This window comes from Poecilia latipinna, unplaced genomic scaffold, assembly GCF_001443285.1.
Source record: "Poecilia latipinna isolate Pla-1442-1.1 unplaced genomic scaffold, P_latipinna-1.0 Scaffold523, whole genome shotgun sequence".
Taxonomy (NCBI): domain Eukaryota; kingdom Metazoa; phylum Chordata; class Actinopteri; order Cyprinodontiformes; family Poeciliidae; genus Poecilia; species Poecilia latipinna.
Window position 1 is genome coordinate 135,353 of NW_015113139.1, and position 17,766 is coordinate 153,118.

The 17,766-nt window shown below is 38.4% G+C and overlaps 1 protein-coding gene across 3 annotated transcripts in view; it reads right to left on the reverse strand.

The window, feature by feature from the left end:
* LOC106952535 (dystrophin) overlaps positions 1 to 17,766 on the reverse strand; it is a 180,454-nt gene that overhangs the window by 108,691 nt on the left and 53,997 nt on the right. The window lies entirely within an intron of this gene.

A 17,766-nucleotide genomic window follows, 5' to 3' on the forward strand; every position in this document is an offset into this window, starting at 1 on the left:
AAAACTTTTTGTCATCGATACAAAATGTAGTTTCCATGGAAAAAAGATAATTTTTTTTTTGTTATGAGAAACTTTGGAAAAATAACTAATATAAATGATTACATGTAGAGACAATGTTTTAATAAAAAAACATTAAAAAGACATGAATTGTTTTTATGCAGTATATTTTATTGTTTCGTGACATAAAATCCCCACAAAGTCAGGTTTGGTGGAATTTGTAGGAAAATTCAGCCTGTCACGATACATTTTTCTAGATAATAAATTGTCCCAGTAATTATTGCGACAATTGATAATATTGTTGTCTTGAGACTATTTTCAATGTCATTATATTAATCATAATAATTATCAATTCTCTATTGGTGAACGACCAATAAACGTTTTGTAAAGGACACTTGAAATATTTTAAACATCCAAAACAACAAAAACAAAAATGTTGTAAATTCATGAATGAAATTGATTGTGAACAGGATTGTCCTCCAAAACATATCAGGATGGAAATTATGAAGCTCAATTTAATTTATTATGCAATTAGTTGAGTTATTGCTTGCAGCAGAGCAGTATCAAGCAGCTTAGCTAAATTCACCAACCAGTGTTTGTTTTTCTCAAAAAATATTTTGTTAAAATATTATTTTCCTTATTTTCATTCATTGGAGATGTCAGCTGCCTCAAACAGACCTGCTGACAAACAGCCGAGCATTTCCCACTTTAATTGGTTTCCAAAAAAAAAAGCTCAAGGTTGCAACTCTTTCTCCGTCTTAAATTGAATTAAAATGCATTTGTGAGAAGAAGCGTTTAAAGTGAAAATTAAGAAATGAACTCTCATTCTCAACTTTTTTTTTGTTGTTTTTTGCATTTTTGTTCTTGGGGAAATGTGATCAACGATTAAAAGGGTGAAATCAAAGTTGCCCTTTAATGGGAACGACAACAACTCCTCTGCCGTTTAACAGGTCCCAGGCTCGCTTCTCATTATGAGGGAGGACAGATTACACCCTCATCTGGAAACACAACATCAGGTTCATATTACAGCGGCTCAGTTAACCGGAAGTCTCTGAGCCTGTTTGCGATTGGGAGCGCCGACTCTGGCCCCGCGCCGGCTAATGAAGCTGATAATGAAACTTCTCCTTTAATTAACAGGTCACGCATTGAGAGGAAGCGCGGCGTGCGAGACGCCGCTGCTGCGCACACTCACACAATTCTGACTCAGACATACTTCCACCTGGTCAGAAAAGGATGTGTACAGAAAAAAATTAAAAATATCCTAAATGAGAAATAAAACTATGTGTGAAATATAGATAATTTATAGAATACACTGGATGAGACAGCAAAGAAAAGTTTGTCTGCTCTGAGTGGGGTTCTTTAAGAGGAACCTCAATTTTTCAAAAGCATTCCCTCCTGACCCTAAACTACAAAGCAATAGATTTCACTTCATTTATACAATTTCAGTTTCTTCTCCACGTTTTCTCTCAGATCAACAGAGGTGAACTTTTCACCCCGGATCAACTCAAAATACGTGACGACGTTCCACAAGTGGAGCTGTGCGGTCCAGAAAGAGACGAGAACCTACAACACAAAATCAGCAGGATTCTTTTCAAGAGAAGCAAAAATCTCATTTTATTTATTATAAAATAATTTTTAATAGTAAAGTTTTTAATATATTGTAAGTTAAACTTCAACCCTTAGTTTCAGGTGTTCTGCACGACTTTTCTTCTCCTCCTCCTTCTTCTTCTGTCCCGTTAACGCAGAAGCACAGCATCATGCTGCCAATTCCAAGTTTAACAATGGCAGGGTTATGAGTTCAGGGTAGGAATGGGTAATTATACAGTTTATTGTTACTGTAGAAGTAAAAATATATATAATGAAAATTCAGATTTAACAGAACAATAAACCTAAAAAGCTGGCGGTGTTGTTGGGATTGCTATTTTTACGGTTTGAAACATAAGTCTCTCCTTTCCCAGTGCTGGTTTAATAAGAGCCTCAATTAAAAAAGTATATTTGAAAATATGACTTGTTACTGCAGTTAAACCGCAACACTTTATGTAATTAGTGAAGTAAAGCAGTCTGTTCAATGATGGATATTTCACCAGGATTTGTGTTGAAACTATCATTTTTTTAATTATTTTTTTATTGTTATAACAAATGCCATGAATTATTGTTGTAAAATGTTAAGGTTGTTTACGTCCATATCTCTAATTCAGGGTCATGTGGAGTGTTGCTTTTCTTCCTCTCTTGGTTTTTTGCACTTAGGAGACGCACCAAAAATTCTGATCCAATCATTTTTGACTCGCTGGCTTCCACCTCTAGATGACAGACTGCAATCCAACCTAAATAAAACTTCAAAAAAAGTTGAAATTTGGAAAACTGTCTCCTTCAAATTTATTAAAGAGTGCCAGTAATGTCTAAACTTACAGAAGATTTTATTGTTAACTGTTTTGGACTGCATTAGATCATCCAGTACAGTTGGGAATTTCCAATATTTTGAGGATCTTTTGGTCCCAGTGAAACCAGGAAGCTCAATGCTGTAAAGCCACAGAACACGGTGGCTCAATGTGTGAATTAGCATTGTGTGTGTTGTCAGAAAATCCAAGGCGTTGAGAATTAGTGGGGACAGCCAGAAGCAAGCAGACAGACACCAGAGGTGAGGGAGAGACACAAGATCAATAGTCTATTTAAACTGTTTTGTTACTGAAACTTGGAGCGGCTGCAAGCACAACAAAAGTTTCTGAAAAGACATTCAGGCTGAGTAATAAAAGAAAAACTTTTCAAGGTTTCTTGACTTTGTTATTATAAGCAGCACTTACGGTTTTGTGATGTATAAAAGAGCAATTCAGGAAAAAAATAAACATGTTTAATCTCGTTTTTCTCTAATTACCAGTTAAAATAGAGGAAATCTGAGGCAGAATAAAAACATGTCTACTTCTGCACAAAGCTTCTCTATTCTAAGAAACAAGCAGGGGAGGGGTCAACTCTCCGCTGACTGAACAGAAATGAAACAGAAAACTTGATCTGATGTGTATCTGTTGCGTTCGTCCTTCTAATGCCACCCTGGGCAACTGCCCGTATGACTCATAAGAAAAGTTGCCACAGGTAGGCCTGTCACAATAATCAATAAATCAATTAATCACATGAGAAATTAAAACAAACTCAATCATTTTTACTTGCATAATTTATAATTTTTCTGTTTTTCTACCAAATTCTGGATGATAAAAGTCTTCAGTCTGGTGTTTTGGTTATTTGTCGTTTCTGTTTGTTAATTTTGGATATTTAAAATGTCTTCCACTTCCAGCGGTAAATGTTCATCAGAAATGAAACTTTATTGATCTGTATGAATGCGTTCTTGTAGTATTATTACTTGAAAATGGTTTCAAAACAACAACATAATTGTTTATCGCGATAACTTCTGGCACAATTTATCATCTAGCAAAATGTATTATTGTGACAGCCCTAGCCACAGGAAACAAATGTCACAGAGATGAATTTTCTATCAGTGGCTCGACCTCAACAAAATCTGCTAGGTTGTATCTAAAAGCACTAGAAGCACAATATTATCTGAAGGGAACATTTCCAACATTTCCAGTATGTCAGATGCTTTAAACTATTTCACAACTTACTTTGCTCAGATTCTTGTTCAAATAGGTTAAAAGATTGTAACCATTCCATGGCGACTTTGCTCCTTTCTGATTAATGCTGCCCTTGGTCAGTCTGTCTGCTCATTTGGACTGTGTCTGAATTGGGATTAACATGCCGCACATTTGAGATTTTTGCTTGTAAAAAATGATAATCTCCTTCAACTTCTCACTTTGTGTTTGTTCGTATTGTGGTGAGACAAAGATGTAAAGTAAATTAAGCAGGTATAAATACTTTTGAAAGGAGTGACGTGGAAACACATAAAGGTGTAACTGATAGTAGAAACTCATTGCAACACATTGTTTTCAGGCCAATGTCGGTAAATTAGTGGCGTTTGGCTCGTGTTAGACGGATTCCTGTGCATGCAGATGAAGTCTCAGACAACAGAATGTAAAATATAAACACAGTTCCAACTAAAGCCTCTCATTTGTGTAAAACCACCAGAATCGGCCCTTTGTGATGTACCGACGCATATTTCTCAGAAATTAACCGATGCAGAAGACGCTGCCTCGGCTTTCATGTTCACGGATAAACAAGTGCTTCAAAAGCTTTCAAACAGCGTCTTTACCCAAACAAACTGAAATTACGGCGTGTTAAATATTCGCTTTCTGACAGATTCCTGATTCAACTGCATGGAGAACGCGGGGGGAAACAGATGTCATGTAGAAGAACTTAAAAAAAAAAACGTTTTATTTGTGCCGAGGCTACCCCAGGATCACGATACACAAAGCCTTGCGTCCTCTCTTGCAGAATCCCCGCTGTCTGAATGATGTTCAGTAATTGGGACGGCTTTACGACCTACAACCTGAAGAGAACTCATTAAAAACAAAAACAAAAAACAAAAAGAGGAAAAAATCTGAACGTGAGGAACTTTTCAAAACCAGCCATTGGGGGAGAGGGTCTTCTAACTTTTTCCTCTTCTTGGAAAAACATTTTCCTTCATATATTTCTTCTTCACAGATCAGACTTCAAATATGTGGAAGTTAAATTAACAAATTTTGCATCCCCCCCGATAAAAAAGCAAAACCTGGCAGGAAGATCCGGTTTGAAGCTGCAGAGTTGAATAAAACTAAAGGCAGAGAAGTTGGTCTTTATAGAGAGAACATATAGAGAATTTTTTTCCCCCTCACTTTGACTCAATTTGCATTTGAGAAACTCTGATTCACAGTTGAGCTTCATCAAGTTGGGCCATTATTTAACACTTTCCTATAAGTTTGCAGTTGAGCTCCCAGCGTGAAAAGAGAGAGAGCTACATTGGCACTAAAAAAAAAAAAAAAAAAAGATACTTAACAGAGTCTGATTCTAAATGTCATATATCTGCCTGATAATTATTCTCAACCTGTCTTTATCATCCTAAAATGCATTCCTAATAGATTTCCACCGTGTGTGGTAGATGGATAAAATCATCCGAGCCTTCTGATCCATCATGTGGGCTTCTCTTAACAGGCTTGTCAGTGTCCTAATGGAGCTCAGCGAAAGTGCAAGCACAGAAGCCCCGGGAGGGCAAACAAGTGATCTGTCTCCGCTGTCGGCGGAGCCCGGTGGCAAAAGTCATGTTTGTCACTGTTTTGGCCACAGCTGCCTGGCAACTGTCACGGCTATTAGCCACAGACGGAATATGAGACCAAATCCAATCAGATCAGGTCATTACAGAGCGATGAGACGGAGAGGAAATGATGGAGGGACAGGAGGCGGAGTGAGAGATGACTGATAGAGGGAGGGAAGAGGGAAGAGCACGCGAGGCGGCGGGAACAATGGTGCGGAGAGATGACAAGATGGGAGGAGAGAGAGAGAGAAAAGAAAAGCAGGGAGGGCGAGAAAATGACAGCAGGAAGGAAAGGAAAGTAATCAGAGACATCACTGCCAATTACCACCATACATAATAAGGCCAGAGATCACACACACACACACACACACACACACACACACACCATCACTCATACACTTGGATGAACATGCATAATTAATAAGAGTCAAAGTCAGTCAAGTTTGTGTTTTACCGACTTAGAAGTCGAGTTGAAAGTCTTCAGTCCCGTTTCAAGTGTTTCTCGACAAACTGAAATTAAAATCAGCAAAACCTAAAAGACAAACACTTGTTTTGGGTTGGTTCTAGAAAAAGAGATTCAATAATTACTTTCTTTAAAACTGATACTGTGGTAATTCAGTCGTACTTTGACTCAGCTGTCAAACACTAAGACAAGTGTAGAAATCAGTGTTTGAATCAAGATCCATATTAAAGATAAACTGACCATCTAGGGATGAAGGTCCAATAATTTGACTGCCCATACGAGGTTGAACAATTATACGCAAAAATAATCAGAAATGTTGTCAGGCTATGATCAGTTGGATCCACTCCAAGCATTTGGTATATTGTAGTAATTGCATCTTCATTAGTGCAGACAGAGTGTCCGCACAGTATAGATTATTATTAGTAGGACAATGCTTTGAAATCAGCTTAGCCTGTATAGATTTTGTGGTGTTAGAGTATAGGTGAGGTCAGGGGTCACGTTGTCTGACATTTTGACTGCTGACAATTCACATTCCTGACCACTTGGCGCAGACATTTTCAATTTTGCTCACAGAGCAGATTGTGGAGACAACTAAATCAATCAATAAAAAAATAATAATAAAAGTCCCATCTGAATATTATGTCTTACATGGACACTGAACTAAATGCATATTGCTGATCAGGAGCTGACAGCATTTGGAAGAGTTATGGATGGAACGCCTCGGAGCGCAAATCTCAAGCATACACCATATTCTCAAACGCATAGGAAAGAGTTACTGAAATGTTTAGTTTTTTTTTTTTTTTTTTTAATCAAAGTTGGATATTTTCTTATGCAGTTGAAATGTAGGGCAAATACATTACAGTGATAAGATTTCTGTAGCTTACATTTGTATGACATGTTGCACTAAAGGTTCCCTCATAGTCTTCTTTTCCTGGAGCACGCTCTTTAAGTTACCTGGGGAGTTTCAAGCATGTCTTCTTTCCTCTGAGTGGAGCTTTTTTTTTTTCTTCAGACCAATCAACCCTGGAGCAAAGCTCTGCAGAGTGCTCATCTTAAACTGCTCCTATGAACACACACTCCAATCTTTGTCACAATGCTTTGCAGCTCCTTAAAAAACTGCCTTTGCCCTATTTGGCACCTTCTTGATTAATGTCCCTCATGCCTGGCCCCTGAATTAGTGGGCTATGGCCTTTCTTGGCAAGTTTGTGTGCGGCCACATTCTAGAAAAGATGGCTTAGTTTCTGAGAAGTGTGTTTTGCTTGGTGGCTTGGCATACTAGGGCACCTGTCACAAAAGGTTTCTTATATTAAAAGAACTCAATTAAGTATATTTGCAAAGAGAGCTTCTCTCTCACACAACAGATTTCCTTGCGGCACTTAGAACACCTTGTCTTTTAGGCAGACAACCTGTAATGGAAGGATTTAAAAAATATAAAGTAGGCTTTTTATATTACCTCTATATATGGCTGGCTTATTATAAGGGTATGAGTTACCTTTAATCATCTCCACAGTTATGCTGTCAGACTGCTACAGTACTTTATGCAGAGAAGTTTAGGAATGATGCAGTCTTTTGTTAGCCAAACACAGGATTATGTTAGATAGCCAAAATATGTCTACTGTGGTTTCATCATTCCAAAGGACATTGTTGATGGTCTGTTTAGAAGGAAAGTTGCAAATACCAATTAAGCAGCCATAATACTTTTAGAGATGACAGGCTTTATCCATCAACTCTTACAGAAAAACCAAACTTGCTACGTCTTTTCTAATTTTGCTGTCAGGAATTTAAACATCTAATATGGTAATTGAGGGATGTCAAGAAAAACACAAAGCTGACCAAGCTTTGTAAAGCCCAAAGCTGGAGTAAACATGCATGGATATCTCAATATTTGCAGAAGTGGAAGTGTCCTAAATATCTCTCTGTAGGAAGATAAACTGCAAAAATTTAGGAATTTACCGTAACTGTTCTGAGACCGACGAGCTTCATTTAAGTTATTAGGTCATTGATGATGTTTGACTCTTGGGATGATAGATCTTTTTCTGAAATGCAGTATTAGTGTTACGTGAGATGTAATGGGAACTACAAGTTAGCAAAACATTCATGAAGATGTTTGTTGGCAAAGGTGAGAGGATCTTTTTGGTCAGTAGTGTTTTGTGGTCTATGAATTCTTGAATTGTGGCCATCTTTGAACAGTTTGTTCCTCGGTGTTAAATCATAAAGATTGACCTTAAAGAAAGTAAAGCCTGCTTTAGATGTTCTGGATTCTTTTGCAACCTCCTAATCGAATCGTTGTTGTGCTCTTGGTGTAATTTTTGTAGGCCCGTGGGAAGGTCCACCACTGTTAGACGCTTTCTCTATTTGTTTAGCAATTTCTCAAGGTGTTTTTTTGGAGTCTGAAAATCTTGTAAATGGCTTTTGAACCCTTTCTAAACTGATACAACTCATTTCTTATGTGTTTGGTGATCTAAGGAATTGCTCCAAATCCTATGGATGACACTTCAATGTCACAACACAAAGAAAGGTTGCCACGGATGTAAGATTTTCTCTTCAACCTCAGAGGCACAGTCGGCTAAAACCTTTTGTTGCATACCTTCTGTGGGTGTAACTGTCTGCAGCTGTGAATGAAAACAAATATATAGGCTCCAGTATGTAGTGCTGATACTCATCTGCAGCCAGACAGCAAGAAGAGATGGAAGCAAAAAGATGGTGGTCAAAACAAAGTGGAGGAGGGAAATATTTTTCACCTCAACCCACTAAAACATGCGATTCCATTTTCAATCACAGCGCAGAACTCAGAAAAACACAAACATGCCTAATGTTTCCTAGATGTTGCGTTCCTTTAAATGAAACAAAACTTGGTGCAAGCCTTGACTCGGTCCTAAATCGGCTTCCTCTTTACTTATTCACAAGTCAGTAGAGTGAGCTGTGAGCAGCAAAATGAGATTTACTGCTTTGTCACACCCCATCATTGTCAGCTTGACATCTGTAACATATGAAATTGCGATTTGAAAGCCACAGCCGCGCTGTAGATGCAACTTTGTTTCCTTCTGGGTCAAAATTTGCGAGGGCACAAACTATAATTCATTCGGTGTCAAGAGGAGGAGCAGTATAAAAGGTGCCGCGAAGCAGTTATGGCTTTGAAGAGGGACGTATTTTGCACACAGCTGAAGAATAATTTGACGTGGATTGAGGTTTTAGCAGAGGAAGCAATGATAAATGGGGGAAGAGGAGAAAATAACATCTTAGGACCAAAGACACCAAAGGCAACCCAAGAACAGAAGACATTAGAAAGATGATGAACAGATAAGAGAGGAATAAAAAAAAGCCCCAGCTTTTATAGATTACAGATAGGAGATGGAGGACATTTTCGGAGACTAAAAAGAAGTATATATGCAAAAACGTACAGGGCCTCGTGAAAATATTCATCCCCTTCAAACGCCTTTTGTTACATAACGACAGACTTATATATTTTACAGTGTGATAAACACACAGAGCAACGCATAACTGTCAATACCCCAAGATTTGGGAGACTTCACTAAAAATGTCCAAAAACATTCATTACTCCTCACAATTTGTGCTAAAGCGATTAATCAAGTAATTTATAAATCGATGAATCATTAACTGGAGCATAAAGACTCAAAGAAAGGCTATTTATCGAAACAACAATATACTCATGGCCAAGTGTACAAAAATATATACATTTTGCTTTAAGAAAAAAGAACAAAACTTTGTATATGTTCCACCCAGAACTCAAGAGGCATAGTTTTAGCTTAGCATGGTTCAAATCCTGTCTATTAAGCACCTTTTCCTATCCAATTATTAATTGGTTAATCCAAAGAAATGAAACAAATCACTGTCATGATGTTACATCCAGCAGAAGGGACTGCTGATGCAGATGCATCCTTTGCTACAAATGATCAAGCATACACTAAACCAATGCTGCTATTGCTTATTAGACAATATTGCATAAAAAAGGTTTAAGTGGTTAAATGAAAAAAACAATCAGCTGAATGTGCCAGTTTTTATCCGAATAATCGATTAATCGTCTGAATAATCGATAGAATAATTATATAAAATAATTGTTAGTAGCAGCTCTACTCACAATTATTTAATATATGTTGACCTACTACATAGAATCCAAATAAAACACATTGAAGTTGTGTATTTATATATCTATAAATACTTTCGCAATTGTACAGTAATCCGTGTGAATGGAAAGACTAAAATTTGAGGGGGAAATGAGCGAGCGATCTCACATGTATCACATTCAGCATCACACAGGCACTTTGCTCAACCTCAGTCATGATTCTGTAGGAGTGTGTGTGTGTGTGTGTGTGTGCATGTGTGTGTGAAGGTGCAAAGTCAGACTGTGCTGTGTGAAAAACAAAGAGCTGCGTATGCGTCACCTGCAGTCAGAGTCGGTGGAGACAATGCGATTTCAAAGTAGCAGTATTTGATTATGCTTTTATTTCCTCTGAAATGGTAAAGCCAACAAATCATCACACACAATTCCACACAGCAGGGATCTAAAGTCCCCAAAAGAAAAGGAGAAAGTGAAACCATTACATCTGCTGCAGCTGCGCAGCAGATTGGCCTTCTTTAGCTTTCACCGAGTTTCCTCATTCAAACTCACTAGTGTGAAATCAGTTCGATTTACTACCAGAAGACTGCAAATGCGGAGAAAACAACTGATTTAAAACTTTTAATTTTGCAGTTTAAATAAAGAAAATAATTTTCTTTTCACTTTCCATAGTGTTGTAAATTTGCTGTTGTGCTTTTGAATGCTCACGTTGCGGATGATTATCGATCAAATTACTATCATTTTAGAAGACAACACCGTTAGCCAAATCTATTAAAACATTAACTTTTTACCACTTCTATTACATTTACAAGTTTTTATGATACTGCAGTCGTCATGAGAAGCCAAAGAAAAGAAGTGGTTCAAGCTAAAATCTAGAAAAAAGGCAAATTAACATTAAATGCAACACAAGAAGAAAGAGAGAGCAAAAGCATAGCTGACCGGGACGTATAATACAACAACCCACCTTGTCAGTGAGTCTTTTGAACAGGGGCACAGTTTGGTCATTTTTCATTTTTGAGTTTTTATCTAAAACAGGGGTAAATTCTTGGATGTGAGTGCAGTGTAAAAAAAAAAGAGAGAAAGAAAGCAGTACGTTCCATTTTTAATCCAATTTAAAAATATCCTAAATAACACGCAGAACTAATTGAACACAAGCCTGAGGAAGGCTGAACACTATTAGAAAAATGAACCCGGTCCATGCCTATATGGGTCGACCCCTTTCAATTCAGGAAAAGTCAAGTGCTGCGGTGTTTCTAAGAGCTCCAGGTGTGTCTGATAGAAGGATTACATCCCCTCTGGCGTTTGGTACCCGCTGATATATTAAACGTAGCAAAAAGTAACATTTGGTAGCTAATGCGGCAGATCTCTTAATGCCACAAGCAAAACAGTTAGAAAAACCTGACATGAAGCTGAACTGAACTTTTTAAAATGTTTTCACATTACAACCAAAGATTCTATTTGACAGACCAACAACTAATAAGTTGCCTGTTACGTGATTCTTAGGCTATTTCTGAAGGCAACTGCTGTCTGTGGATTTTAGGTACACAATATATGCATGATTCATTTAGTTCTTTGTTTCCAACTGAGTTTTTTTTTTTTCTGCTCTTGAGCGTGAGTGAGGCGTGTTGTGGTCACATGGCGCAGCTTCCACCTGCTCCAGATTAACCCAGTGTGCTGCGCTGCCAGCTTGGGATTAACCTCTCCACAAACACAGAGTTAGCACACGCAAGTAGCAGGAAGTTCTCTGCCTTCGAAACACACAAACACACCTTTCTTGTCTCACAGTCCTATGATAATTCCTAATGACGGATTACAGAGGCCGACTCTTGGTCGCTATATATTTTTTTGCGGGCTCCCCGCTGCGTGCCTCCTTCACACCAGTCTTTCTCTCAGCAATTTATGTCTTCATAAAAGCAGACTTTCTTGTAATTACTGCTTCTGTAAAGAAAAGTAATCTGTCCTCCTGCTGAGTTTTATTAGACAGCAGAGCCTTGAAGGACTTTATCTCCTCGCTCTTTTCCTGTTAAGTCATTTCAGACACTAAATAGGAGCGCTACATTTGCAGTGTAAAGGGGTAAGAACTCCTTGCTCGTTATGGATGAGGAAATATAATGTTTTCAGAGACTTTCGCACTAACATGTGCACTCTAAAGCCCATAAGGGGTAAGGAGATTAGGAGGTTAGCTGCTTGAAATGATGATGGCCGGTACAGACATCAAAAACTACTTACACTAAAAAATGACAGCCATAACTATGTTTAATACAGCAAGGCTAAATGACTTGTTTATGTGCGCTCCGTAATAGCATTTTCAGGAATAAATATCAATAAAGCACTTGGCGTGAAGGCAATACTCTAACAGTCGCCCGTAAAAAGGGAACTCATGTCATATAATCCTAGTGTTTTGTTCAGGTACTATATGATAGAGCAACCTACGTTTGAGCGGTATTCATATTCTTGCTAGTAAAAATGTATGTTTGTATTCAATCCCCTTTACTCCAACAACCCTAAATTAGGGGTGGGCGATATGGACTTAGTTTTATCATGATATTGTGTGGCACTATTGCGATAATGATGAAATATCGTCATAGCACCACAAACACACAGTTCTTGAAAAGTAAAGCCTGGTGGCCCGCCAGGCTTATAATACAACATCCATAAGAGTCCAACACTGTAGATGTCAACCACATCTGTGGAGTAACACCGGAGTTTTATTTCATTGAGGTGGTTTAGTGTGTTTTCATAAGGCTAGGCCATAAAATATTAACATTATCTATCGTGACAGACAAGTGATCAATATCAAAAGAATATACAAGAATATACGTCTGAGAGAATTTTGATCATTTCTCTGAACTCTGATCCAGAACCACACGGCATTCTGGGGGATGACAAATCATACAAGTTCATCTGTACAAACTGTTTTTCAGATGCTTTACGTCTTACGTCTTTATGCAATCTGACAGACGTTTCCATGTCTAGATGTGTAAAGCTCGTAGAGACATAACCCATGACAAACACTTCTCTAATTGCAGTTTTTGCTAATATGGCTCTAAACAAAAGCATACTGAACTTTTCAGACATTTAGTTGTAAAAACTTTAAAAAATTAAATACCATGTCATGTTTTTCTTCTATTTCACAATTATGCAACACTTTGTGGCAATAAAAGAGGCCACAAAGTGGTTCTACTCAAAGTTTAGGTAATAAAAAATGTTGTGTTCGTGTTTAAAGGGAGCATAGAGAGATGTTATGTTGGATACGAAACAGACAAGTGCCAGGGATCGTCTTACTGGTCCAACTCTCTGCTGGATCTGGAAAGAGCGCTCCCGAAGTGTCCGAGGATCTCGGAGATGTCTGCGCGCCACACCACAGCCACAAGCTGCGGCCGCCATAGCCACAAGTGTCGATTACAGCACAACGTCCCATTAAATTTCCCATCCTTTTTCTAATTTCTCACACCATTAGCTCTGAAGACATTATCATTAAGCAGGCTCGATGAGAGCCACTTTTGGAAAGGAGCACAAACACATTGCAGATAAAATGCTCGCTGTCCGAATGCAACATGATCGCTTCTTGCTTCTGCAGCAAAAAAAGAAAAAAAGAAAACCCTCTTAAAATGCTCATTTAGTGTACATCAGTCACTGCGCTTAGGAATCTCATTTAAGGCTTGTTAACATTTACTCGCATTAGCTAGAATAAGCTGGTGGCCTCGCCCTCAACGAGCTGCAAAACTTCTCGCCGAGCTTAATTGCTTAATTATTATTACTCATGCATTGCACTTTAACATGAAAAAGTTTGCGCAGCTTTGAACTTGAGTGAAGGGAAAAAAATAAAAACTGTAGAAATTATAGTTTTCCAAACTGCATTAAGAAACGGCAGCACAAACCCGCCTCCTCCTCACCCTGGACTTGGAAAATAAATGCCTCCCGCTATTTGTTCGGAGAGAGAAAAACTATTAAGCAGCCACTATGTCTCCAACTGTGTTTACAAGATGGGGGGGAAAGAGGCAAGTGCAATTTGATTTGTGCAGATATTTTGTGACACAATTTATTTAAAAGCACAGCTGTTAAATCACATCTAGACAGGCCTGGTGTCGGAACGATTTGTCAGCCGTTCTGAATAAAGAGGATCTTTCATGGGGAAGCCAGGAGAGGGGGCTTCTGTTTGTAGAAACGTCAGATGATTTCTGGTCTATGACCTCTCATTAAGCTGATGTCATTGTCAACATCAGAGCATTTAAGGCACATTTAGCTTTTTTTTTTTAATGGAACATGGACCTAGCAAGTTTATTTATAACTACAGTTTTATTGTATGAACAGAAGCGTAAGATAAAAATCGACATCACTATTTAATTGCTTTTACTTCAAACATCATCAGTCGTAGTGTGCCAAGTTTAATGTAAAAGAGCTTTAAATAACTAAGAGGGATATTCATGGTTTTGTTTTTTCTCTCTTTCTGCATGTGTAGAAGCAGACTTATAGGGTATTGTGTTGTATTCCTTCTTTCTCTTCCCTATCCTTATCTCCTTTTCCCAAAACTTTGCCTCTTTTCAGTCTCCATGTCCATTACATTTTGAATAAACCCAAACCAATTTCACACAGACAGACACTCTTCATGTCAGCAAGAAGACTGATGGTTGATGGTACTCCGGACAAGTTTCACAGTCCTAAATACTCCCTCTGAGTTAAACATAGATGAACAGATGCATCCCTTTTTTCTATAAGTGTTGGTATACAGCGAGTATAAAACATGTAAAAAGGCAGTACTTGTTTTCACTTCAAAAGAATGACTTAGAAACAAAAGCACCTCACTCATTCTGACTCCTGCGCTTCATTTGAATTGAAACCGTGCTCTAAAACTTTCTCTTCTATTCTCTACGCCGCCTTCTCCACTCGTGGCCCACTTGGAAGCTGTGCTCTGAGGAGATTAACCAGAAGACCAATTTGCTTCCTGATTTTCACTCGTCTTGTCCCTAATTGGCTCGAGGGGGATCTGAGGGGATCCTGCGAAAGGGGTGAACTTAACACAAAGTAGACTCCTCTTCTTATTATTCTAAAAGGAACACAAATTAAGGCAAACCACTGACTTAATAGAGCTCCAGTCTGCGGCATAATGTGTCTGCATGCTCTATATCGGATTTAACACAGTAGCCTATAGATGCGAGAAACTCAGAAAATGATTTAGTTTGGGCGCCCGTCTGATGTACAGATTTAAGTCAATGTACATAAACAAATTGTTCTGATAGTCATGTAAAGGATTGTTTTGAGTTACCAGTATTTACTTGTATTGTAAGTAAGCTGTTAAAACTGATAAGGTTTGGCAGTAAAATAAATAAAATGCTACATCTGTATCATCTGACACTTTAAAGTAGACTCACCAACTATATAACTGGGTGATTTAGAGTAGAGACGTGTGAAATGAGTAATTAAGGGTGTTTTCACACCTGATAGTCTGGTTGACTCGGTTCGACTGGGGACCAAAATTGCAACATTTGTTGAGTTTTCAGTTGATGCAGTTTGCTTTAATAATAAACTGCGTCAAACCAACTAAACCCTTAAAAAAACCTCATTAACTCATTAACTTTCTAAAAGCTATACTGAACCTCCATCGAGAAACTATTAGGGCCCTCCAAGCCCAGCGATGGCAGCAAACATTTATTTCAAACCTCTGTGTTAACTGACCATGAGTCTTTTACATCAATGTGAAGAAAATGTCTTAGTTTTGGACCAACACCCATAATTTCACCTTTTTACTGACAGACACTATTGGCCTATTGGTTGGGATAAGAAACAGCATTTTTTAAATAATTTTCAGTATAGTTATAACTTAATCTTCTAGCTGTCAGAGAAGTTAATCCACCAGCCATTTACCTCTATGAAATGCTGGGGGGGGGGGGAAAACAATGTGAAGCCTCAACAAAATGACCAGCTGTTTTCAGCATTTATAAGAGAAAAACCCCCAAAAAGAAACAGATGTCTCCCTCTTAACGCCTTCCACTTGATTGTGTGTAATTATTATGTGTGAACCTGATTACCAGCAGCATTGTGGACACTTGAGGAGAAAAAAGGAATTAGTCACAGGAAAATGATTCGCCTGCTTCTTCAAACCACCAGATGTCCTTGCAATAAAAAGGGACAGGTTACTCTGATGTCTGATGCAAACTCATCATGCAACTTTGGATCAATCATTAGAGCTGATTATGCTGAATGTCCTCATTTCCTGCTTACACTCAACATTTTCTTATGACAAAGATTTAAAAGAAGAAGAAGTCAAGTTGATTTGATGAGCAGTGCAATAACTTCACCACCACATATAGAAGGGAATATTTCAGCTCAGTGGAAGCTGTAGTTAATTCTACCAGCTGCGTTTTTAGTCTTTGCCATAACTCGCATATTGCCTCTTGAAATCATGTACGGATTTCATTTCACCTTTTCCGCCAAATAGCTACGGCATTGATTGAGTCAAGGCACCAGGCTGACATTTTCCCAACTCTCCTAATCACATAATGTTGCTCTGAAGGGGGCCGTTCGAGTAGGCAGCCGCTGAGTGACAGACAGGGTTTCGCGCAGTGGCAGGAAAAATATACCCGCGCAATGCCATTTAACTTGGCAAGCAGCACTGCAGCGAGGCAGAGCTGATATTAATCTCACATCTTACCTATACTTTTCAAATGCCAATGGCTAATGGCTAATTGCAAATAGACCAACTTCCCTGTAGGGTAGAAAGTCGTATCAAGAGACTCACAAGGGGCTCCTTGTCGGAAAGGCTCAAACCACTCCTTCCATCTTGCTCACCGTCTAGTTTTAGTATATTTCATTATTCACATTTGAATCTAACTCGCTTTCCAGTGGAGTATCCCTGCCTAGCGAAAGTGGAAGGTCATCACATATAAGTTTCTATAAACTTCTTTCTTCACCTTCTCTCACTCTGCAAATTGCTTTTGTGATGCAGGATGTCCTAAAACGGACCTTACATTACAGGCCAACAGTGCCTAGTATTGCATTTTAAAGCCATTTGTATAAACAAATCTATAGTTTTGGGTAACTAAATTAGATGTTTTTAAGGAGATGTTAAGATCCGGGCTGGGTTTTTTTTTTCTTTCCGCATCTCTCTCAATGCTCTGTTGCTTCTTCTTGCTGCCGCTGCCAGTTCTCATCACCTAAACTGATGACAGCAGCTAATCAATAGCCTGCAAGCCTGGTCACGCTTGTCAGATCAATTTCCCACTAATGAATGCAACTCAACTGCAATTGTCGTTGATGAACTATTTGATGTTCTCTAAAGCGCATAGCGCTGCATCGCGGTTGCAGGTTATACCAAGAGAATAAAAGCTCAAGCTGAAGGATCTTCAGCTCTCATGAATCTTGTTGTTGTTGTTGTTGTTGCCATGGCTATATCCTCCTGAGCACAAAAAGATGTCAAACCTCATCGACACGTTAGCAGCAACACTGCGATGGAGTTTGATAGTACTTTTTCCAAACAATTTTTTTTTCTCTTTTTTCTTTTTTTTGTATATTTAAAACATAAGTGGTAAATGTCAGTTTTGCTGTCTGCCTCTGGAAATCAAAGAGCTGGGCCCTTTTCTAGATGAATCACTTTAAGCTTCGGGCATTCGAGAAGAAATCAATCATTTAAGAGGCAGAAAGAGCAATTTCTTCCCTGAAACTAGCCTGGGAGCAGAATTGTGTCCAGCTACAAGGCATGTAGCCTGCTGGATAGGGAAACCGAGGCAGAGGATGAGACAGGGAGACAGGGAGGTGGTTATGGATGTAAAACACAACCAAATGATTTTATTTAGGGTAGCACTCTCAACATAGTTTAATCCATGTCCATATTTAAGAGTAGTTTAATTGAATTTTCATGCAGAAACAGACTAAGAACTTAATATGCCATTTGTATTAAATAACTGTCACATCACTCTACCCACCAGTATTATTTTTGATAGATTTTTTTCCAGAATTTATGGGCAGCTTTTAGATGGAAACCTGCAACAAATGCACTGAAAGTCTGATTGGGTTTGCTGAAACTCAACAAATATCTAGTGCGATGAAAATCCATCA